This window comes from Mesocricetus auratus, unplaced genomic scaffold (assembly GCF_017639785.1).
Source record: "Mesocricetus auratus isolate SY011 unplaced genomic scaffold, BCM_Maur_2.0 Super-Scaffold_100031, whole genome shotgun sequence".
NCBI lineage: Eukaryota > Metazoa > Chordata > Mammalia > Rodentia > Cricetidae > Mesocricetus > Mesocricetus auratus.
Window position 1 is genome coordinate 8899839 of NW_024429212.1, and position 26117 is coordinate 8925955.

The 26117-nt window shown below is 43.6% G+C and overlaps 1 protein-coding gene and 1 long non-coding RNA gene across 2 annotated transcripts in view; one reads left to right on the forward strand and one right to left on the reverse strand.

The window, feature by feature from the left end:
• Myo16 (myosin XVI) overlaps positions 1–26117 on the reverse strand; it is a 422801-nt gene that overhangs the window by 369947 nt on the left and 26737 nt on the right. The gene's annotated exons all lie outside the window — the stretch shown is intronic.
• On the forward strand, positions 12313–18662 carry LOC121135100. Its single transcript, XR_005872286.1, has 2 exons — positions 12313–12607; positions 18036–18662. It is a non-coding gene; the product is annotated as an uncharacterized LOC121135100 (long non-coding RNA).

Genomic DNA, 26117 nt, shown 5'->3' on the forward strand with positions numbered 1-26117 from the left:
CAATCAATTTGCGAAATAGGAAATTTCACACATTCATTACAGGGTGATATTAAGAATGTATGAAAGAGATACCGGTTTACCATAATCCAAAGGAAAGATAACAGTGAACCAAGAGGAGACACTATGGGCTTACAAATAAAGAGTCACAGCATGGTAAAATGGGAGAAGCAAAACCCCAGTGTAGAACTGCACTGACGCCATTACCAGGTCAACAAAAACAAACAAATAACACAACAGTACAGGAGGAGGAGGCTTTGTACTGCAGCAGGTAGTGCAGGCTTTGTACAGAACTCAGCCTGATTTGTCATCCAAATCAGGATCCTTGAGGAGACAGCACCGATCGCACCAAGGAAGATGGTCGTGGTACTGAGGCTGCTTCCTACCAGGGTGCTTGTGTGGTTTATTGTCCCCTGCAGCTCCTGGCCGCCTATCCTCGTACCGTCATCTGAGCTACAAAGTGCACTTTACTCAATAACTCTTCCTGGGGAGATCCTTCACTCTGATGTCGCACGTGCGTCCGGAGGGATTCCCTGTAGTAGTTACTCTTTCCTTGTTATGACAACACCACAGGGAAGGGAAGGTCTGTGTGTCTCACAGTTTGAGGTTTCATGGTAGGAATGTCACAACGGCAAGAGCATATGGCCAGCTGGTCACGCTGCATCCATCCATCTTTGGCAAAGGAAAGGGACAGGTGTCCCTGCTGAGCACCTGTGCGTACTCAAATAACCCAATCCAGACACACCCTCGTGGGTGGGTGTGCCCAGAGGTTTGTTTCCTGGGTCATTTTATGCCCTGTCCTGTTGACTGTCAGTATTGATCATCACACACAGCATGCAACTTTGTGGAGACTCATTGAGTAAGGACAATATGCCACAGGAGAACAGACACTGAGTCGAGAATGCCCCACGCCAGATGGGCACATGCTCACCCAGGCAAGTCGGCGTATGCACGCTTTGATTACAATTGAAACAACTTCAATTATACTTTTACATTTTCCAATGGGAATCGATTGTTTGTACCAGGGAAGAAGACGTATCAGAAGGTGAGGAGGAGGCAGAGTGAAGCCACTATGGGACACGGTAAGAATTAGCTCACAATCTGCCGTGTCCAGTGTGGGGCCACAGAGTGTAAGGTCCCACGAGGCCGAGGTTAAGAGCAGAGGAATGCAGGGGTGGGTGAGGTGTGAGAAAGTGGGAGGCGGGGCCTACAAAGGCCAGCTGAACAGGTCGTTTCTGTCACTGCAGTTTTCTGTTCCTAAGTTTGTATTGTGTGAAAGAACACTAGCCACACGCTGATCACAACTCTCAGTGTGCCGTTATTTAAAAATAATCATCTCAGTTTGTTTTGTTTTTTTTTGGGAAGGTAATTTGATAAATTTTTGTTTTCCTTGTCTTTTCTCATATCCACTGCCTTCCCCCTTTATAATTAATTATTCATAGCTCCTTCATACTACTGTGACAAAATAATCAAGAAAGGGCATTATAAAATCCTCAAGAAATATTTATGACTCCGATTATTGTGTTTTACCTTGACTTATCTCCCACACTTTAAATAGTAAATACAGAAGGATAATTTCCTCCGGAACACAGCGTTGAAAGTCTATCTTTGCAAAGATTTGCAAGCGCGTTTGAACAGCAAGCCGTTTGTAAGCACTTGCTCATGAGTTACAATGCACTTATGCGTTTTTTTGAAAGGCTAGGATGATAGGTCTCCATTTCCAGCGTCCCCATGCCTTCTTTCTCTCTGCCCTGTGCACTGTGAAGGTTGTATTGGGATGGCTGGCCTCTGTGCGAGTGAGGCAGAGCTGGAGTGCTTCTCTGTCCCGAGTGTGCCTATGCCCCCTCTCTCCATCTCTCAGCCTGCCCCAGAACTGTTGGTCATATGAACAGGAGCATCTGAAACACTATGTTCTTTGGGGTTCCTATGATTTCTACAGCATCTATTGCAATCATTCAATAACAGTCTGCTTTAATGGACATTTGTGAGGCTACTTTAAAAAACTCAAAGCACGATTCCCAGACCATGTCCAGAAGCCCTTTCACAGCAATCTTCCCATCCTCTGGTTCCTACGATCTTTCTTGCTCCTTCTGAGATGTCCCCTGAGCATTAAATGCATTTAGTGGATTATTTGGAAAACAGGAAGGGAGAACGTGAAGTTTGAAGGGTGGGCATGTTTGGGAACATCTCGAGGGAACCAGAGAGTGGAAAGACGAGTGGGTATGAGCATACCACAATTATCATATACGTGTATGATCACAAAAATAAATTCCAAAAACAACCAATTCTCTATAAGAGAATACATTCTCTGATTGACTTTTTCAACCTCAAAAAAACATGAACAAGGAACTGTGCCCAGGCTTAGGGGTACAAACTACAATCGTAGGCTTTGACTTTTGCTCCAGGTTGGAGCTGTACCAGTCACTATGCTGTGCCGAGTGAATCCAGTGTAAGACATTGACATCAGATACCCATGGTTTGAAAGGCAAGAGGAAAATCCCAGGGGCCAGGGGGTTCACAGCTGCAGCAACCGTGACCTCTCTAGTCTGGGAGAAGCCAGGCAGGGCTCTGGAGTAGAAGTGTGGGCCTGGTTTGTCCTGGTTAAGATTAAGGAAGACTGTGCTTTTGAGTTAAGGAAAGCTCCAGACAGGAATAATTCATTATAGCCTTTTGCTACTGGAGAGAAGTGCCAAGGCCAACCTTGTTATTTGAAATAATATATTTGAAATATATATATTCTGGGCCATGGTTCTGCATGTCTTTGAAACATTTGTCCAGGCAAAATGCCCCCCAGAAAATCTAGCATCTATATCTTAACTTTAAATACATCTGTGTGAAATAATTTATCTGCCAGAAGAAGTTGCCTGTGTTGTAGAAGAAATCTAATTCCTTTTGTGCTTCAAGATGCATACTAGAGTGTGATTAGAAAGTTATTGAAATTGACTGTAACGTGCTGGTATTTCTGAATAGATTTCTAATAAATATGCTTTCCATGTCACATGGGTGCCTCAAAGGACAGCTCTATATGAAGAATCTATACATAGGTGGGCAGGTACAGGAAAGGTTCAAAGTTGTATCATCAGCTCCTGCTGAGTTTTCCACAAGTCGTAAGAGGGAAGCATTAATGCGTTTATGAGTTTTCAGCAACTGTGTGTATAATGTTCTGATATTTAAATAACAAAGCGCATATGAGCAAGGTTCAACTATCCAACAATGATCCCAATCCCCAGTCTGTAACCATGAGCGTGTCACACATCAGGCATCAGGAGAATAGGCGACGGACTGTCCTGCTACCCTGGTGCCCAGAGCTGTCAGATGAAGCATAGGTCCCCAAGTTTTGAAGCAGAGTGTATGAAATGCCAGCGCATCAGGACACCTGGGACTCCCTTAGCAGACTTCTCACAGTGAAAGTGAGACTAATTGACAGTTAGGAGCCCTGAGGAAGCCTTAACAGTATTGGCAGTTCACAAAAATAAATAAATAAAAATAAATAAATAAATAAAACCAGGGCTAAGCACACAGAAGCACACAGCATGGACCACAGGCCTCACACATAGCAAGCCTCTCCCGAAACAATCATTGCTCCTGATCCTTTTAAAGCACTGGAGTAGGTAGGCGGCCTTGAGCGTACAGTGACACTCCCCTTTGTGTAGCTGTGGCAGGGGCTGGAATTAGACACCTCACTGTGTAGACCTATCAGAAAGCCACTCACTATGTGTTCCTTGCATTTCAAATACAAGTTTATATAACATTTTAGACATTTTAAAGATTGAGTGAAACTCAGGACCCCTCGCAGAATTTTCCCAAGTTTTTTAAGTCATTTGAGGCACATGCGCAAACTATGACCACAGTCAGATTTGAGGCACTTGCACAAACTATGACCACAGTCAGCACTGACTTCTGTGCCAGGGAACTGCCAAGCCAGGAATTTACCTCAAAGCTCGGCTCCCTGTTGGTAACTGCTCCATGATGTACATAATGTCAAGGAACATCAGCTATTTCTTCTGTAGAACTCAATTGTCATAGAAAACTGAGTTTTCTATCTATAACTCAGTAGCAAAACCCAGAACTTCTCTGGTGATAAAATGTTGCGGGATGTGACCCTATGAAAAACTTATCTCTTGCATTAAGCTCTTTAAATAAACTTCTCACATAGAATAAAATCTTAGATTATTAAAATATATGTGGTGGGGACACAGGTGATAATTCTTGGAGGTTTGTTTTTTTTTTGAATGTTTATAAGACATGAGAAGACATAGTTTTTCTATAAATTAATTGCTACATCAATTTTATGGAACACTCAAAGAAGGTTTCTTGTCCACCTTTACTAAAGTAAAAACAGATGTAACCAAAATAGGCCCGGAACACACAAGGCAGTACCTGGTTTGCCACCCCTAAGCAGTGTATGGGAAAGAGGTCCAACACTGAGAGTCTAAGAATGACAAAAAAAAAAACAACAACAAAAAACAAAAAAACAAGGAGAATTTGCAAAGGATACCAGGAAGAATGGGGCATGGTCAAGGACATGATATATGGGCAGATTGAGTTTAGCAGAGTTTGTCTTAAATACTTTTCAATTGCTGCAACACAACACCAAGACCAAGGAAACTTATAAAAGAAGGCATTTAATTTGGGGCTCACAGTTCCACAGGGTGAGTCCATGACCACCATGTGTTGAGCATGAGAGCAGGCAGACAGGACACTGCAACAGCAGCCAAAAGTTTACAACCTGATCCATAAGCACACACACACACACACACACACACACACACACACACACACACACACACACACACAAAGAGGGGGTAGCGCACTAACAGAGTTTCATGGGCTTTTGAAACCACAAAGTCAACCTATAATAATACACCTCCTCCAACAAGACCACACCTCCTAATCCTTCCTAAGCAGTTCTACCTACTTGGGACCAAGCATTCAAACATATGAGCCTATAGAGACCATTCTCATTCAAACTCCAAAGACATGGAAGGGAGCCACAAATGGAGAGGAGCAGGACAGAGGATATGTAATACTTAGACAAATGCCTCAGGATAGAGAACCTGCACCATCCCCTCAGTCCATCCTCACAACATCATGAAAGTCCTATCATGATCCATATCTGTAGAGCAGAGATCAGGCCCACACTAACCAAAGGAGACCATCACCCCCAAAACCTAATTATGAACTGCCCTTTATCTGAGCCATGACCCTTTCTAAAGGATGAGGGGTTTACCCCTGTGTTCATGGCTTCCTCCTTGTTCACAGGCATCAGCATTCCAGCAGGGGGGGTCCCATCACAAAACTAAAAACCCAGCTAAAGCCTTGAGGAAAAGACATTGGAAGAAAAGTCACATGGTGAACGTCTTTCAGAAAGAGTGACTCAAATGAAAGTCATTGAGAAGCTCATCAATGATTCAGTATAAAGCTGATGTATCTGTAAAATCATTAGAAATATAACCCGCCACCATTTTGACAGCTAGATTATAACATTTAATTTATGTTACAATTTAATATTTTAATATAATTAAAATACCTTATAACCGAGCAATTGCAAGTTAAATATAATTGGCCAAATACGTAACAATTTTTCAGACATAACCTCTCATATTTTATATCTCAGAATTGGCAGGGAATTGCTTACATCAGTACTGTTTTCTACTCCACAGTGGTTTGTCCTTACAGATGTCTGAGTTCAGAGCCTAGCAATGCAAGGTTACTGATGGAGTATATCATCAACATAACTGTGGACAGCATCTCACATTCCTAGACTCCAGTGCATTCCAGAAGGGTTGAGAGGTCCTGCAGCTGCCCACTTCTCAGGAACACAGCAAGCTGCATTTAAGAGTACTCTGGCCGGGATGGTAATTTATCTTCAGAGAGGGGACTTCATTCAGACCCGGTGGCCATGCCACACCCTGCCCATCACTAGAGCTGAAGCTAATGCCCAGAGTCCTGTTCCCGCACTTAGGCATTTTCAGTATTTTCTTTGGTATTTGGGAGTTGACACCTGCATTTACCAAAAGAGTGAAGACAGTGTCAACTAGGATGAATTTTAAAGAGTGCTTTGGGGAAAAAAATCATGATGGGTTCTCCCCTAAGGAAGACAGTTCAATTTTGTAGGTTCTGTGAGGGACCACTTAGAAAGCTTGGCTCCTCCCCACAGTGAAGGAATATGGTAGGCTCGGGCGTGGTCCTCCCTAGAAATCCTTAATGACTTTAAGGGTTAGAGAGCTGTGCCCTGACGTCAGAAATGCCTCTGATCTGTTAGACTTTGAATGATTGTTGTGGCCTAAGGACCAACTTGGGTCAAGACAGAGATAGAGATGGGAACCTGGAAATTTAGCCTCCATCAGTTGCATAAGAGTTGACAGTGCCACGCAGATAAAACTGAGCTACCTGTTGTTTGTGGCTGCAGGAATGGACCCTGGGGCATAGGCACTTAAAATGGGAAGGATATAAAGGTGGCAGTCTCTTTCATCTGACATCCATGAGACCCACGTCAGGGATCTCTGTGTCAGGGATGGCTTTAAACACACACACACACACACACACACACACACGTGTGTGTCACTCACAACACAATCATCAGACGTGGCTTCTCCTATCCAGCTCTCCCTTTGCTGCTGGCCCTACTCGGAATTTGTTATGATTGAAAACCATGTGTAACAAAATGGAAAAAAATGCTTTGTAAAGAGAGAGAGAACATTGCGGTATTTTTGCAAAATGTACCAGATTGTTTAATTAAAAATAAAAATTCCTTCCTTAGGGCTTCTGCTTCTGTCCATTATAGCAATAATTATCAGAGCCCAGTTATGGTGAGATATTAGACTAGCTTAGGAATGTTGGGGATTTCTTGATACTGACTGTGTGAAATTGCTATATTAAAACCTTGCTGTGAATTAATCGAGGTCCTCCTGTTGGATAAGTTAGTGAAAACTTACCAGGTTTGTCATCTGGTACCAAGAGAACAAGTGTTCTGGGCTTCACTAGTCTTCAGTGGACAAAGTAAAGTTAATTTCAAAGCTTATTTATGGCTCCTTATCTAGGAACGTGGCCTACAGGCTCTCAAAGCTATTCTTTTCCCCAGCTCACCGTAAGAGGCATTGATGGAACATCAATTTAACTTTAACCTATTTTTCAGGTAACAGCGGGGCTTGAAAATTTTCTGAACTCCATAAAATTACAGAGACCTGAGCCCCATACCACAAAGGTGAAGGTGACATCGAGTCACTGATTGCTAGTTGGACTTTTCTCTAGTCAAAGCTATGAAGACTCACGTACAGACAAGCATAGGCTTTGTCAGCTAGCTTTGCCTTCCAGCATATGAAAAGTTTTGATCCATTCCTTGGCATGGCTCCCAGGTGATAACATGTATAGATAGATCCACATACATGCAGGTCCACATACGTGCATGTCTACACAATAAACACAGCATACATAGGTGCAGGGTTGCTGACTAGCAGAGACCCACTTAACTCATGTGTCCATGTCCTGAGTTTGTGGCAAGTCTTTAAACTATGTTTTAGGGTACTGTCCCTCAGAATATTGTTTTAACTGTGTCAAGCGTTTGTTACCGCTGCTTTTTGGTAACAATGCAAAGACATGTTAATTTGTTTGATTAAATAAAATTAGCTTGGGGTCAGGAGGCTGAGTCAGTAACTAGCTGACAGGAAGTAGCAGGAGGAACTCAGGGTAGAGGGTTCTTTAGTGGGGCTCAGAAGAAGGATGCCCCCTTTGGGGGTGGGCGAGCAAGGAGAGGTTAGCTGCTTGCTATTCAGCTCGTCTGAGGTAGGAGGATTTCACCTCAACCTTTGAATCCTGAATTCTATAGAAGGATAGAAATTTAGACAACGTTTCCTTTAGTGGCTGTGATAGAGCCAGTGCCTGAAGGAGCAGAATTCTCACCTGGATTCAGCCCCTGTGGTCAAACCACTGCTGGTAGCTGTGGAGTTGCAACTGGGACAGAAATTGCTTAATTGCTGTATGGAATGCAAAACAACAGTGTACTACTAACAAAATAAAATTAAAATGTAATTCTCTCCAACACTTACATCAAGCCTTCACTTACTTTAGACATTTCTAGCATTGTCACCAATATCATGGCCCAGAAATCTATAGCCCTTCCCAGCTTTAGCATCCGTTATTTTGGTTTTGATATTCTTAGCTGCTTACAAACCTTGACAATGCTGTCTTTGCTTGGTCCTGGGGCAAATCCTCAGTCCTGCACATGCCTCTGATCCCCGGCTTTCATCTTCCTTACACCCTCTCCTTCTCAACCAGCGAACCAATCCCCAGATCTTAAGGCTCACACAGTTTCAGTCATCAAAGTATTCTTTCAGTGCCGTGAGGAAAAACATGGGAACCTTGTGGAGGCTTCCCATCTAAGTGGTTGACACCAATATAATTTGCACTTGATTTACCTCAAACATAATAATAAAAAAATCACAGATCATCACACTATCACCTCAGACCTCCTTAGCATTTTTTCCTTAATACCAACCTTTGGTAAGTGCCTGTGGACACAGCAGCTGATTTAATTTAGAATGGTTTCCCTATGCATGTATGTCAATGCCACATGCTTATATACATACATACACACACACACATCACTCTGTAAACAGTTATCTCATCTCTCATCAGGAGCTTCCAATCCAGAGAGAGCCTTGATCCCAGAATGGTCATTTCCTGGTGTTAAGATTCATGCAAGCCTAACATCCAAGGTCCTCGTGCCTATAGGAAGTGTAGGGAAACAGGATGGCTCTGCATGTAAAAGCAACTGAAACAAGGACCCACCCAGTGGGAGAAGAACACTGACTCCCGCACATCATCTCCTAACTCCACAAATGCACCATGGCTTGAGTATGCACGCCCACTCACTCACACACACAAATAACTAAAAAGTAAACAGATAGAATAGAATGGGCATGATAGCGTCACTCTAGAGGGTGCTCTTAAACCTTAACTAATAATGAGAGTAAAGAATACTGCATGGCCCCAAAACATACTCAGTATTCAGAAAGTGACAAGGATATTCGTCTGTCTGCTTTTATTGTGCTAGGGTGGTTATTATTTTTATCATAGGCAGAATTATCTTCTAAATAAAATTTCTGGATTAGCTGTGTCACAGACATGAACACGAAACCATATTTTATCTTCCAACAAAAACAAATTCCATGACTTTTAAGCTGTCTATGGAAAATGAGTTTTTTAAATACAAAATATAAACACATAGTTTCAAAAATACACAACTCACATCACTTTCAACTGATCATGTAAACTGTGCAGTACCCTGGCTTGCACATGCAAATGAAAAGAGGCCAAAGAGGTCACAGGAAACCACGGGCGCAAGCATCCTAGGCACACAGTATCAATGCCTGCACTTAGCAAAGGCCTGCAGTAAAAGTTTACAGATGATTAGTAGCTCATAGACATATTCATACTCATGTCCATATATGCTGAAATAGTTCAAGGGTCCATGAAGCAGTTTTGAATGCATATATTGTAAGCAATCTACGTGATAGCGAAATTTGTAGAAGGAATGCGACTTAGAGATCCCTTTAAGTCTCCACTGAACCATGGAGTGAACGTGCCAGTGGCTTTAAGGTGAATCATCGTTCTCTCAGCGTTTCCCAACTTTCTTCTGCCCTGACAGAATTCTGTAATACACTGAATAGACTCTCCCATGTGTTCGAATCTTGATCCTCAGTGTGCTAGGATTTGGAGGCAGAGGCTTTAGGGGGAGAGTACACAGATAATATAGCACTGGGTCAAAGGAGGCCCAGGGAGCTTCTCTGCCTCCTACTGCTTGCCAGCTAACAGAGAAGGTGGCTCCTCTGTCTGCAGAGCTCGACTCTGACCACAGACCTCCAGCCTCCCCAGAAATGGATAGCAAATCCCATTTCTTAGTAACCATTCAGGCAGTGGTTCCTTGTTACAGCAACCCAAGTTAGTCCAAGCTAGCCCAGACAGATACCATGTGTAAAAGTCCATTCAGGACAGAAAAATCAGGTTCAGTTAATCCAGTGACCAAGCTCAGATAACTCATGAACCTAGATGAAGTGACAGTGTGCTTAGAGATGCCCCTTCTCTGAGATTCTGTTTTGAATACACTTATTGCTTTCACAATAGGAAACTGGAGTGAAAGAAGTGATCCGAAGTGTTTGCTATAATGGTTCACTTATTCCAGTTCAAATGGGTCTATAAATTAAAAAAATAGGCAATAGTTCTTGACACAGACACACCAGTATATGACTAAGTTTAAGATCGAATTTAATTCATGACATCATTTGAATATGATAATTTATTCAAATAAACACCATCACATCACCAAAGTTTTAGACGTGAAACAAAAGGAGTGTATTTTCAAGTATTCTGCCTTGGGTTTAAGTTAACAGCGTAAGTCCCGTTTCTTTGGAACCATGAAAGGCTTTGCATGACTCTCAGGAAGCCACAAGCATAGCTAAGCATAGTCCTGCAACAAAAGGAGTATATTTTTTAGTATCCTGCCTTGGATTTAGTTGAAAGCGTAAGCCCTGTTTCCTTGGAACAATGAAAGGCTTTGCATGTAACTCTCGGGAAGCCACAAGCACAGTCAGGCATACTTTTCGCTGAGAGCATTTCGTTTAGTCAGCAAAGAGAAACTGCCTTGTGAGCAGGGGTTCTGCCAGGGTCTGGCAAGCACTACCATGGCAGTCTATGCCAGGAGAATAAAAGAGCAAATATTGGTTTCTGTTATGCAAACAAGTCATGCTCCTCTGTTCTACAAGTTGAACTAATGGGAAAGTCGACAGCCCTTGATATTGGGGGAGGGGTGTCCCCAGAGATGAGACGCGCTTTCATTTCAAGCTGACTGCCCTTGATAAGTCCATTCTGTTAAAATGAGCTAAGCCAGATATCAGAGGGTGGGGTTGATGACTAGCACACCCCAGATCAACCTTTAAATAGATCCTTATAGACACTTAGACAGACCCTTAGATGGGCCCTTATGAAGAACTATAGATAGAACCCTAGCCGGTCCTTTAGATGATCCCTTAGACGGGATCATGATCTTCAGTGTGTTCAGGAATCTTCTAGTATAGACAAAGCCTGTGTGTTATGAGTGAGGAAGGAAAGGATGCAAATCCCATCACTTCATCAGATGTCCCCAAATAAGCAATTTACCCTAAAGAGACACATTTAATATGTACAGGACATCATGTTTAGTGCCTAGACACACTGTATGATGAATGGTTCCCAAAATGAGATCTAGACATAAAGCAATATTGTGTGAATACACCAGTTCCATAAAGGCAAACCACAATGTTCCTAAGTTATGAAATATTAATATACTTGCTTTTCCTGACATGTACTACCTACAAAATTGGATACTGTTCAATGGAAAATGCAATTTACAAATGTTACATTAAAACAATGTCGGCACAGAACAACCTCCACTTAACATTTCTTAAAAAAGAAACAAACATTGCTGTAAGTCTGATAGTCTGAAATCACCAAACACTTGAGCAGTTTAACTGCCAAGAGAGCTGCCTGAAATATTAATCCCAAGTGTAGAACTCCGTATTAGATATCCAAGATTAAATGAATGAAAACAAAATGAGTGTCACCTGGAATAAGTACGAAACAGAAATTACATAACGCAGCATAAAATTAGCACAACACACTTAGTTTTTAAATACCATATTACTGGAATATCCAAAAGAAATATTTAATATCATACTCATAACATCTAAGTCATTAAAAATGCAGTTTCCTACCAGAAATTTTATCCTCACAAAATTGGCTTGAATGTGTTCCTGTGTACAACTGAATCAATTTCACACTTACTCACAGCCCTGTCTCTGAGAGGTGGTCCATTCATTGGTTTGATGTTGCCATAGCAACCCTGCAGCAGGGTAACATGCCAGCTAAGCTCTACTGGTTGTATCCTAGTGTTCTGCAAATCACATCATATGAACCCGCAGTTCTGTGCCTCCCTAACTCTGAGCCCTTTTACACTCACACCCTGTCTCAAACACTAAAAAAGGAAATCTAATGGTAGCTTCTGATGTTGGAAAGCCTATGTGAGATGCAGGCATAACATTTCTTTAAGGCCCTACAAGAAGGGATGGGAGTTAACTTGAAGCGCTATTGTGATGGGTTACTGAATACCCAGTCAGCTTGTGCTTTCAAACCAAAGACTGTTTAAGATGAATGGCTTTGAGTCCTTGTCATGAAAACTTTAGTGACAAAACACCTCGTTCTTCCTCATAGAATCTCACTGGCCTTGTGATGATTGTATTGGTATTCTAACTAGCATTGTGACACAAAGGGAGAAGGGAGTTAAAACGCTGATGTTTCCCTTCTCCTAAGTCAGGCTGCCAGAGGTGCAAGTTCCACCGTCTGCTAACTGAAGGCATCTGTGGAATGAATATAAAAGGATGAAGCGAGGTGACCCCAGCATTGAGCACTCTGTACCTCCTGACAGGAGAGAGTGTGACCTACAGTCTCATGCTGCTGTTGACATGTTTCTCCTGCTGTCTTGGATTCCCATTCAAACTATAAGCCGCAATAGAGCCGTTCTTCCTTAAGTTCCTTTGGTCGGTGTGTCTCGTGTCTCGTCACGGCCAACAAGAATGTGAGTTGAGTAAGTCCTGGGCTAAACATACCATGAGGTGCTTAGAAGTAACATGGAAGATTCAGACCTGAGCTGGGCTCTAAGGGAATGCTGTAAGCAGAGCTCACTGAGCCATTCTGGTGGGAATCCGGAATACCAGAATGCTGAGAGAAGCGCCTCAGAAGTCTAGTGCATAAGGTTTCAGAACACAACTAGGACTCTATCACGGCCCAGGCTAGAAGTAACTCCTGCTACATTCCAGTGAAGAATAAGGTTCCATTCTGCCCATGTCTTTAGAACTTGCCTGAGGTAGAATTAGAAAGTAATGTACTAACCTCTTTGGTTGAGGACATTTCAAGTTGATATTGAGTCTGGGGCATGACAGGTGCTCACTAATCAACAGGTAAGAAAACTGTCAAACTTAGTGAGGTGCTGTGCGAGCAGATTTAAAATAGCAGAAAGGAATGTGAGAGGATAAAGACTCATGCTACTTCGCTGAGTCAATAGGAAAGGCAAGAGCCCACCAGTCAGAGGATCCAATCTGTGAAACACGAACTCATTTGAAAGGAGAGAGGCCAGAACAGGGACACCAACAGGCCTCCTAGTTTCTGAAGAGTAGTTGTCTGGGAAGAGGGAAGAATTTCCCCAGGGTCAGCAGTGAAGCTGTTGGAACCATGGTCCAAGGGGGCCATACTCCATCCCAAGCTGGCAGCAGAAAGCGGCAGTATGGTCGACACAGTGCTGATCTCATAGGCATGAAAAATGTAAAGTTAATGAAACCGTCAAGCCTTGTACCACAGATACTAAGATCCAGGGATTGTGTGGCGTGGTTGGATTCCATGAACCGAGGCCCTGAGTGTTTGCTGCATGAAAACCAACATTGCATATCAACCTCTGGTTGTTGGCAATTCCAGGACCAGGAGATGTCCACTGAGGAAACTACAAGCCAGGGGGTGCAGTCTGCCCAAGAGAGTGGCTATGTTGCTGCAGGAGCAGAACTGGATGAGTGAGGCTACCCAATACTTTTGGAATACAGATTGTTCTGCTAGGAGTCCCAAATGCCAGACATGAAGGTGTAGTATCTGCTGTTTGCCTTACTGGGCTTCAGTCTGCTTTGTTCCAATCTTTCCTTAACATGCCCCAATTCCTCCCATTTGGAGTGAGAGTGTTTATCTCCCCTATTGTGTGTTGGGTTTTCCTTTTGTAGCCTTATATGAATTCACAGGTAACAGTGCCTTGAGTCTCACAGAGACATGGACTTTAGACTTTTACCACTTGAACCACTGAAGCAAAACGTATTTTGTATTATGAGATGGGTGTGACTCAATGGGAACAAGGTTGGGGGTAAGGGGTAATAGATTAAATGTGACAGATTTAGTGTCAAGTTTACAAGGGTCCAAGTGAACAGTGATTGGATGGTGAGGGTTCTGACATCATGAGTAGATTAATCCATGATATTTTCATGGCTAAATAAGGAACTGGAAAGTAGTAGAAAATCTAGGAGGTAGAACCCGGTTTACCAAAAGTATACTATGGAGGAGGGGCATGCCTTGATGGGTGTATGGAGGAGGGGCATGCCTTGCTGGGTGTATATTTTTTTCCCAGCCCCTTCTCTCTCTTTGCTTCCTGGTTGCAGTGAGATGAGTGGTTTTCCTCAACTACATCATGTACTTGCCAACGCCACATTCCTAGAAGCAATGGCGTCATCTTTCCAAGGACTGAAACCTTTGAAGTCATAGCCCCAAATAAGCCCAGTGGCTCATCACAGAGATGAAGGAGCTAACACAGTCAGTGAGATAGACCTCAGAGAAGACAATTGGAGATGAGAAGATGTCAGAGAGCTCGGGGAGGCTGCTCTGTACACACAGGGAAAGGACGCAGAGGGGCAGACAGTGAGCTCCACATCAGGCTCAGGGAACAGGAGCTCACCAGACAGCTGGTGGACAGATGTGCCTGATTAGAAGCCCGGGGTGAAAGGTGTGGATTAGAACATTAGTGGGCATGGTTGCAACAGAGAAACCAGGGAGTAGATGGAATAGCTCAAGGTAGCTATGTGCTAAGAACACAAAAACTGGTACAAAGGGTGGGGTTCTTGAGAAAAAAAACCATGGAGGAGCTGGGGATGAGGACAAAGTAAAGCAGGGGTATGGATGGAAGGAAGAGAGTGCCATTCGGTGTTGTGAATGTGAGTTCTGAAAGACGTAAAGATGCAGAGGACACAGCACCACCTGCTTCAAACTGCAGGTGTCCTGACTGTGACGTTTGTCAGAACACACAATGTCCTACAGCCACTTCCAACCAAACACTGGCCTCGTGGATGCGGAATTTCTCTGATATGAACTCTCAGGTGGCAAAGCAACGCAGCTAACAAAAAGGGAAAAGAAAGTAACAGGACAGGTTTCTCCAAAATGCACTGGTTAATTCACTTTCGAGTATCAGCAGACACTCAATATTTTCTAAATAGAAGATCGAATTCGGTCATGGGGAGATCACTTCTGGTAAGCACAATAATAACAAAGACAAATGGTGGCTATTATTTCCCTCTTTCGGCTCAATTTAAGTCAAATGCACAGGCATCATCTCATGGGTGAATCTCAAATCGCTGTAACTGACTCGCTTTGTCCTGTTTGGTGTCCTTGTCCTTAAAAGTTATGGCAGGATGCAAATGACAGCATCCACATCTGCTGCCCGCCCTTCTATTTCTGATCTTGTTTGTACTTCAGCAGGTGAGAGGAAAAAACTATTCTTACTGCTTCCCTAAAGAACAAAAGAGTCCAGAGTCAGGGCGAAGTGGAGTCTGTATCACTTAGAAGTAATTTGATGGCATTCGCCAGCATGCATGCTCCGTGTCTTACCCACAAGTGGCTTTTGAACAAAAAGCTAACAGTGGCAAGGTGGCTCCGAGTACCAGGCAATGAAAAGATTGAGTTCTTTCCGAGAGAGCCAGCGCACAGCTGCCAAAAGCCTGACGCCTTGGAAAGAGTAGCTGTGCCGAGCAGCAGATGGGCGAGGGGTATTGTCATCAGTAGCTAAACTGTCTTTGGGACCCACTGGTTCTTCACACGCTCCACTTCTTCTAGCCACTTGGTCACCCAGCCCCAAAGCAGTGTGGAGGACGGCTGGTCAGCTGGCCCCATCCACACGGTGGAGACCGGAAGTAGACTGCTGCTCAACTGAGGGGACAGCATGCAAGACTCAAGTGCAAAGTGCTCGCCCACCAAGAGACCAGAGCATCTGCAGCACTGTTCAATCAAGAGCCATTCACAGTTACGCTACTTTCTGTCTGTTCTTAATCAAATTTAGGGAAGTCTTTAGCCTTTAATTAATCTCTTTCAAATGTCTTCTAGCGTAAGTATAAATTAACTTGATTCTGCTGAAATGGGTTTTGGGGTATAGTAAGCCACAAGAGTAACCTTACTTTATATGTATGTTAGCTTACTGATCAAGTGTTTTTTGACCACTAAACTGGGATCCAGCTGTGGGCAAAATAAACAGGGTTCTCAGAATGTAGGGCTTTAAAGGAGGGACAAAGACAATAAATCAATGAACAAACTACATTTGAGGGATGTGGAAAACAGGAATTTTGGTACCAGAAATGCTCCACAATATTCAATGAACCTTTATGATATCCTAAAACATAGGTTTACCTACAAATTATGACTTTTATGGCAGGGTAAAATACAACTGAGACCATGTTACATGAAATGTAACTGTATAATGTATGCACACGCATTATATAGTGTTACAACTATAAATTATCAAAACCACATGGGATGAATCCATACAAGCTCAGGTCAGATTTCTGGACAGAATAAAAGTTTCCTATATATTGGATGATTGCAAGGCTAACTGAGGTACTAAAGTGTCTCTTTGTTTATTCTCTTACTCAGAGCCATAGACTGATAGACACGTGAGCACAGCAACATCTCTTGGGATCTACAGAGCCATGCATTTGGCCGTGTTTGTCTCCCAAACTATACCCCAAAACCCATCCCGAGTATACACACGGACTTTGGACTCGCATCCAACAATGTGAGATGCACTCTCACCCTGAACTCTTGGGGAGGGTCTAGGCCCTGCCCTGGATGAAATGACAGACTATGGACACCCCCATGGAGGGCCTCACCCTCCCTGGGGAAATGAGGGGATAACGGGGGGGGGGGCTGGGGGAGGGCACAGGAGGAGGGAAGGGAAAGGGAGAGGGACCTGGAACGGACTTGTGAAGCAACCTTGTTTCTAATCTAAATTTAAACTTAAAAATAAATTTAAAAAATGAAAATAAAAAACAAAACAAAAAAAAGATATGTTACATTTGTTTACGCTGCAGAACATTGCCTTAACTAGGTGAAGGCTTGTTACATTTATTTCTGCTGCTTTTGTTAACAATGTAGAGATGCACTGCATCTGTTTAATTATATAAAGATGTGCTGCATTTGTTTCACCTCTGCATAAGGCACGGGAATGGTCTAGTAAAAACCTGAATGGGTAATAACTAGGAGGAGAGAGAGCCGGGCTGGCAAGCAGAGAGAATAAATAGGAGGAGATATCTAGGTTCAGAGAATGACAGAGAGGAACAATGAGAATGAAGGGGAAAGATTGGGACATGCCTGGGGCAGGGGCCAGGCAGCTGCAGCCAGTCATACATGGAGACAGCAGAAAAGGAATATATACAGAAATAAAGAAAGATTAAAAAGCCCCTGAGGCAAAGTGTAGATAATGAGAAACAGACAAAAATGAGAGCTAAGCTAAAGTCAAGCACTCAAAACTATGTCTCCGGGTCATGATTCGGGAGCTGGTGGTTGGCCTAAAAGAAAGCCTGCTACACCCAACATCATCTCCACTGTATTAGTGTGCCTACCATGATCATCAACACCACAATCCCCACCATCGCTAGCATTGTCATCGTCATCATCACCATTATCATCGTCGTCAACATTACGGTTAGCATCTCCAGCGTCACTATCATAATTACCATCATCCCTAACACCATTACCTTCATCATCACCGCCACAGAGTCACATCTGCATCATCGCTACTCTCTTCCATCTCACCATGCCTGCCATTGTCACCAAAACCATCGTAATCATTGTCACCACCACTGTCGGCACAGTCATCATCACCACCATCACCCTGTCGTATCAGCAGCATCACCACCATCATGCCAACACTATCTCCGTCAACACCACCACCACCCTCCCCATCATATGCAGCTGTAGCGGGACACCCAGTGAATTCTCACACTGGTTTTTGTATTTTGAATACATCTTGTTATCATCGAAACAAACCTGCAAGGCAAAACCAGCTTTTCTTTCCCATATTAAGAAAGCATGAGCTGAGAGGAACTCATCATTAAGGAGGAGCCCGCACCAACACTTCATGCTACAAGTTAACAAACCAACGAATCCTTTGTCTGATCCTCTTTCATGACAGAATTTTTTCCTCCTCACAGGCGTGTCTTGGAAAGTAAAACTCAGTGGATTGGAGCCAATGAGAAGGTAGATGACCAGTTCAGAAGAGCCATCCGGAGTAGAAAAGGAAATGGGGCTGTATTCACTACTCAACACACACTGGAGATCCCTTTCTCTACATGCCACCGGCCAAAGTCCTTCCCTTCCAGTTCTGAGAGACCTTACCCACCTGGACCTTTCCATGGGAAGCTTCGCATTGCCAATGACCACCTGCATCACAGTTTCTGTCCCATACCACTCACATCACAGTGCCCCTGTCCCATCCCATCCATCCACATAACAGTGCCCCCTGTCCCATACCACCCACAGCACAGTGTGCCCTGTCCCATACCACCCACAGCAGAGTGTGCCCTGTCCCATCCTGGCTGCTGATTTCATCTCTCTTGGATGACTAACATCTATTGTCTTAGGAGGTCGTCATCTTCTCCATTGGAGTCCCACAGCAGCATCTCGCACCATAATGGTCTTAGGACTGTTGTCAAGGTCATTTTGGACTTGTCCAACACTAAAAAATAACTACCGTGGAAGCACTTGTTTTCACAAGAACTCTGCACGGAGATAGTGTCTATCCAGTTATAACAAGAATAAACAGAAAGAGGCCAGGCGGCTGCTGGAGTCTTGGCAACAAGGGCAACTTCTGGCTAGAGTTTTGGGCACCCTCCTCCAGCCATATGCAGCTTCCCTTAACCCCATTTATGTCTTACCAGAGCTGGGGTGATGGAAGCCATCAATGGATGTGCAGGAAACAGTCCCACAGAACACTAGGAATGTCCCAGCTCACATACAGAGACACGACTTGGTGGCCTTCACACAACCAGAAACAATGCTGTAGATGTGGCACACGTGTCTTGAACTGGTCCTGATAGGAGTGATGAGTCAGTGGTCTCCAGAGAAACTCTGGGATTTAGACATCTTCTCAGACACAGCTGGGTGTCTCCATGAAGACCTTGACTTAGCTATTTCCACTGAAGCAATGAGTTAGATACACTCACAGAAATGAGGATGAGTCCTCTGAAGCTCATGCAATTGCACAACTCCACAGAGTGCGATAAAAACAACCTCTCTATCCTTCCTACAAACTCATTTGATAATTTTATGAAGAAAAGATTTGTATGTTTTATATTGGACTATGCTTTTCACCACTGCAAGTTGGCAAAACTATTAGGCTTAAATGAAATCATTGTTTCATTTAAAAAAACAATGTTTGATCATTTAAGATGAAGGCATAATTTTTTCTTGTTACTTCCTGTTATAGGAAGCAGTATTTCTCTAATATATTGTGAAAATTAAAACAATGATCAGGTTCCCTCTACCAGTGTGAGGAATGTCCCAATAGCTAGTCAACATTTCTATAGCAACATTTACTTAAATGTCAATGTAGTTTTGCTTCTAGGAACTATACGTAAGATTTTATGTCAAGGGCCAATCCCAAGAACAAATTTGTACTTTTCACTCCTTTCAAGAAATAGTCCAGAATTTAAGACACCAGAGAAAGCCATAGAAGCACCTTTTGTGAAGCAATAATGACTGTGGTGGCATTTAGAATATCTAAAGCCTGATTAGTACAGATCAGTTTATTGGAGTTTTATAGTAAAATGTTAAACAGATTAAAAGAAATATTCAGCCTACAACTCTAAAGCATGGAATGAAAGTGTGAAAAATAATGTCAGCAGTCAATGACAGTTCAGTGCTGAACATTGTTATACACCAAGAACTCCACATGCAATGGTGTGTGCATACATTTTTATTCTGCCATCCCTAAAAATGCACGCATTCATAGATGATTATTATGGCAATGATTCAGTAAAAATCTTATTAACGCCATTGTTGTGGGAGATATGTATATATTTTCACTTTCCCCCCAATTTTTGTTCTGGTAACTAGCTAATGTTGAGGGTTCTCCAAGGCTGCTGACAAATCTGAATGACAAGCATTCGATAGTAAACAACTCTCCTGGGAAAAACCAGTCCTCCCTGATCACATCATAGGAAATCAGCCTGTTTCTATCAGGAGATTTATCCTAAGCGTGTCGCCATGTCCCCTAGACTTCAGAGCTGATGCTCAACCTGTGCACTCACCAAGGAAGTTTCAATTTTTTGTAACATTTTTGGAAATTAAGATTTTCCTTCATATGTATGAATAAACGGGATCTAAGTTTTTATTTTATTTTTACTTATACGTGCATATTGGGGGTTATGAACGTGAGTGCAGGCGTCTGCTTAGGCCAGATGAGGGCACAGGATGCTCCTGAGATGGGGTGTCCGGTTGCAAGCTGCCCTACATGGGTGCTGGGACCCAGACTCGGGCCGTCTACAGGAGCAACACGGAGGTTATTATCTTCCCACCCTTTACAGAAGTGAACCTTTGACAATCACACAGTCTATGTGGTTTCCTTCTTGCAGGAGGTCCTGTCGGTCAAACCACAGGACCACTCAGGATTTTTTTTCTGAACATGCCACCTGAAGTGCTGGTGTTTCAAATGGACACTGCATCCATTTCCTCATTTTGCAAGAGGGCTATGGGTTCCCCAGGGTCTACATAATACTAGTATGACACAACGCAAAATCCATGCCGATTGCCTTGTTCAAACTTCATTTCTCCCATCGCTTGCTGTTTCTACCAGTCCTGTTTGGCACTGCAGGGCTGACTTTGCATGTATGAATGTGACGCCATAAGTCTTCCCTTCTCGGTCTCTTCATCAGTGCTGTTCACACTGGTCCGCTAGTGACATCAGACAGGCGAGGAGCCCTCTGACTCAACCGTGCAAACGAGCTGGTGCTACCCCTTACATTCTCTAGCCCCTACCTTATGAGGACCCTCTGGGGTCGTGTGCTCCTCTATCTACGGCACTGCTAACTTTGAGTGACAAAGCACTAGTTGCACAATCTTGGCGTGCCGCTGCCATCTTGCAGTGACACAGATGACGGCACACGTTTTCCCGTTCACAGCTTCTGCCCGCCATGAGGGTCTCACAAGCGTGGGGCCAAAGGAAAGGGCGGTGTGGGGGGAGGGGGGTACAAGTGTATCCTTCCATACACCCAGTAACAAAAGACAAAATAAAATATCAATCCAATTTTTTTGAATAGGAGCTCCTTGAGGTTTGAAATCCACATTCTCTTTTCTTTGGACAGAGCAAAAACTGAAAATCGATTATTTCTCACGTCTAGACCTGAGCATCATGGATCTTCAACAGCTGACTAGTTAATTAAACACAGTAATGGAATCACAGATTAGTCCTTTCCGCTTCCTTGTAAGTATGTATTAATAAATCCATTTTTCAGTGCAGGGAACATCTGAACATAACCACTGTTATATTACACAAGTACAGCATTCCACTCACCCTCTGACAGATCGTAAGTTATTCGACCCACTGGGAGGGTAGGTTATCAATTTTCAGTTTCGTGTCTGGCTTCCTGGATGAACTCTAAAGTTTAATGCATAGTTTGAGCCTCTCATCACTCACCTGCTCAGGGGATAAAATCCCAGCTCTCCAAGAACTGGAACCTGACTCTGGAGGAGCCTACACACGGTTTCTTGCCCATGAAGTGCGGACTATGGCTATTTCTCACTGTGCTCTGGTGAAGGCTTCTTAGATTCGTAAAATAATACAATCTCCATCAAGCAGATACTGGGCAGTAGGTATTTGCGCATTGTGTACGTTATTAATGTTGACAGATACATTCTGGTCAGGTTTCTTTTGACTCAAATACAGAGCATGAAACTGGAAAGCAATTTTCCTGATAAATGACATCTCCAGAGCCATTATTATCTTTTAAATACAACAGTGCACCAAGAAAGGGACAGAACTGTGGGCAGGAGAGCAGGGAAGGGCTCTGTGAGCAGCCACGCTAGGCAGACGGGCACAGGGTGTGAGCAGCCAGGCTAGGCAGGCGGGCACAGGGTGTGAGCAGCCAGGCTAGGCAGGCGGGCACAGGGTGTGGTGGTTATCAGTGCAACAGAGACATGGAGTTTAGGGAGAAGCAGCAGACTTGCCTCAGCTGGGCTCACTATCCCTCTGAAATCCCTTCAGGAATAGACATGTCCCTTTCTCACTCTTGGGTGGAGCATCCTTGCAGACGTCAGAGCAGAGACACAAGTTGGGGACCAGCGCCTAGCCTGGCACAAACTCCTCTGTTCTGATGGGAGGCTGTCACTCACACCACGTACTGAGCTTGAGATTCTGGCCGTGGAGCTGAGCGTGAAGGGTGGAGAAACTGCAGTTTAGTCACAGGAGACCGGGAGGCAAGACTGCCTCCTCAGTAGTGGTCCATCCTAACTCCTGATGCTCCAGTTCTTAGCCCCAGAAGGGGAAGTTGCAGACTCCCTCACTCGCCCTTCGGCTCCTGATGTCTTAGTGGATGCAAGGCTGAGCTCTACTGATGAGGAGTAAGAATTTGCTACCTCCCCTTCATCGCCAGGACGTTCCACTTCCTACCTCCCTCTCCTTATGATCCGGATTGCACCCCCTTCCCAGTCCACACAAAACACCCATGACTTTCTCCTGCCAAAGCTACAAACAAAATTGATTGCCTGAAAGAATGACCCTGATCACCAAGAATCCTTGCCAATTTCAACTTCAAGTCTATTTCCCCAAGTATCATCCTCCCCGGGGCTCTCCCGAATTCCTTGGCTACATTCCGTCTCTCTTTCTACTTTCCTCATCTCCACCCCATGCATACTTTTTCTTTCTTTTTTGGGTTTTCAAGACAGGGTTTCTCTGTATAACAGTCCTGGCTGTCCTGGAACTCACTTTGTAGACCAGGCTGGCCGCAAACTCACTGAAATCCACCCGCCTCTGCCTCCCAAATGCTGGGACTAAAGGCGTGTGCCACCACCACCTGCCATGCTTATTATTTCTTTGGGTCACATTTTGTCTTCTCTCATGACACTGCATTAATCTGTCTTCCTGGATTAAATTATTTCTCATACATAAGTGTATGTGGAGCTGTAAATAGGAGGTGGAGTTTACAGAAGAAACCCCAAACGTATTTCTAACACAGTTTGTAACAATTACAACTGTTGGGATTTATTTGTGGTCGCATTCCATTTGATTATTCTCGGTCTCTTTATCAGAAGAATACATCAATTTCGTATTTTTAAACGCTCCTAAGTAACGTTTCTATAAGTGGACTTTAGGACAGTCAATCATCTAGAATGCGAGAAATAAACAAAGGCCTCCAAAGTCAGTTGGCAGTGCACTAAACTTTCCTGCCATTAAATCTTCCTCACATGGTTTTTAAGGAGTCAGACTGACTAATTTGTTCTCCAGATTTTTCATTAGTAAACTATTATCTGAGTGACCTGCTCATTTTCTTCTCTTTGTTGAGAAAGCAGAGGCTCTGTGTTACAGTCTGCTGCAATTGCTGGAACCATTCAGATCTGATTCTGGTTTCGCCACACGTCACTACCCCATCCATCCTAAGCTGTCAGCCGTCCCCAGTAATACCGTCTTCAGACTGTCTTTTCTCCCCAGCCTCAGGTGCCCTCCTGCTGGGGAATTCTGGAGTGATGGCTGGCAAACTAAATCCGGAGCTGTAACGAAGGTTTTGTGAGTAGCACTGAGATTACTGGCCAAGTAGGTTAAAACAAGCCTGTGGCAATATCTATGCTCAGGTGATCCGAATAACACAAGGCTAGAGCCAATAAGAAGGACTTACATTTGACCTACATCACGCACTCTGCTGGCATTGCTCTTAGAACACGTGACACCTGGCAATGGCTCCATAGTTTACAGAAGTAGTCACACTTGTGCACACACACTAATGTGGAGTGCCACTAAAGTGAACTGTCTCTGCATGCACCTGACATCTCTACAAACGTTTCTCTTACCAACTCTGTAGGGCAAGTGTCAAGGCTACTAGGCAAATAATCCAGCAATTGGGAAAGCCTTGGAGCATATCTAGTATTCAGCAGAAACAACTGGCCCTACAGACATTATTCCAAGTGTGTCTCATGAATTTTCCTCTGGGGAAACCTGAAATAATGGCCACCCTCCCTCCCCAGATAAGGTGCAGTAACAGAACAAAGCATGATTCCACCAAAGTTTAACTTGAGGAGCCAAGATTAGTGTGCTTGCTTACTGGGCATGGGTGAAAGGTTACTTACAGGAGAGTGGCTGGCCGCAAAGTAGCCATACCACCAAAAAGTCTCACCCAGCCAGGATGAATTCCATATAACTGAGTATCTAGTTATCTCTTCAGTAACTACCCCACACTACATACTCTAACACCTCCTGAAACCATGAAACTAAGGCAGAATGACATGCTGAAAAGTACAAGAGGGTGTGGTTGGGAGCTCAGGTCAGGTCCAGCATCCTTCCCAGAGCTCCTTCTATGAGGCAGCATCAACAGTAAACAGGGAATTCTTTTTTTTTCTTTTTGAGTGAAAACAAACTATTTTATTCTCATCCACTGCATTACATTACAGACGCCATCACACACAGAAACACTGACTGTAATGGTGGTGGAACATGATAGTGAAATATGATTAGCAATAAGGATTTGATAATAAAATGGAAATCAGGAAAGCAAACAGAAGATTATGTGGTGATATATTTCTCTCACAAGTTCTTCCTCTCAAAACAATGTTAAACAACGAATTCTTAAGGGTCTCTTGTACATGGTCGCAGTTGCTTTAATGAAGACAGTGGCTTAATTCTTCAAGAGAAACACTCCACAATCACTTTTTTAAAAGTCTTCAAAAACTTAAACTCTAATAAAGCAACAAACTCTTGAGTGTTGACTCGACACCAGCCACATAAAAGGAGTACAGCCCACTGAACACAAGAAGATGAAACCACTAGAAAGGACATCCAAATTTTTTATTCAAAGCAATTATTAATTCAAAGAAATGTGAATTCATTTAAAATGAATAAATTATCATCCCAAATAGAAATCTTTTTTTCCTGATTAATTAATATTCAGTGAGACATGCAGTTAGGCCATTAGACACATCGTATGTGTCTGTGCAGGCACCAGACAAGGCAAAGACCCTGGGGTAGAAAGTTGACATGGGACTGCTTTGTATCTATCTATGTAAAGGAATGGATTTAACTGTGTGGCTCTGTTGCTCATCAGAGCCATCAATCGCAGAATGCTTTTTCCTTTACCATACTTACTGAATTCAGAAAACATTTTAGTACTATGTGACTCTCCTCTTGAACGTCCTCTCCAAAAGCAATTGTGGAGGAAAGAGTTTACTTGACCTACACAGGCTACTGGCTGTCATCCAGGGAAGCCAATGCAGGAGCTCAAGGCAGGAGCCTGAAAGTAGACACCACAAAAGAACACTGTTTGCTGGCTTGCTCCTCATGGCTTTCTCAACTCCCTTTCTTACATAGCCCAGGCCCGGTTGACCAGGGACAGCATCTCACAGAGTAGGATGAACCCTTCTATATCAATTAACAATTAAGAAAATGTCCCCATAGACATGCCCAGAGGCCAACTGAATGGAAGCCATTCTTCAGCTGAGGTCCCCTCTTCACAGGTGTGTCAAGTTGGCAACCAGAACTGACTATGGCTTCCATGGTTACTAAAGAAACACAATATAAAATATGCAGACAAATGAGTAGGTCGTATTCAAAAGAAATATCAATAGTCAACAAATACACAGAGAAATGATTCAACATCCCTTAGCCATCAGGGAAAGGCAAATCAAAACTCCACTGAGATTCTACTTCACCCCAGTCCGTGTGAATGCCATGACTACAGCACATGCCAGTGGGAGAGGAAGCGCTGGCAACAGGGGGATGTTCACCCACACCGTGATAGCATGTGCAAGACCATGCAAACTCAGGCCAGACCAAATCCCTCCGTGGAGAGGGGAACTGGGCACAAAGCGTCACTAACAGGGGAGCAAGTGGCAGCTGGTAACAGGAGGAAGAGGAAAGAGTGGGTTTTACGTTAGGAATGTAGCCCCTGATAAGTCTGCCATGCCCTGGGGGTGAGGCCACCTGGTCAGGAACACTAGTGCAGCACAAATCAGTCTTGACCAATTTAAATTTTTTTTAAGAAGACACAAGTTGGGTGGGTATGAAGAGGGCTGGATCTTTGAAGTGTTAGGGG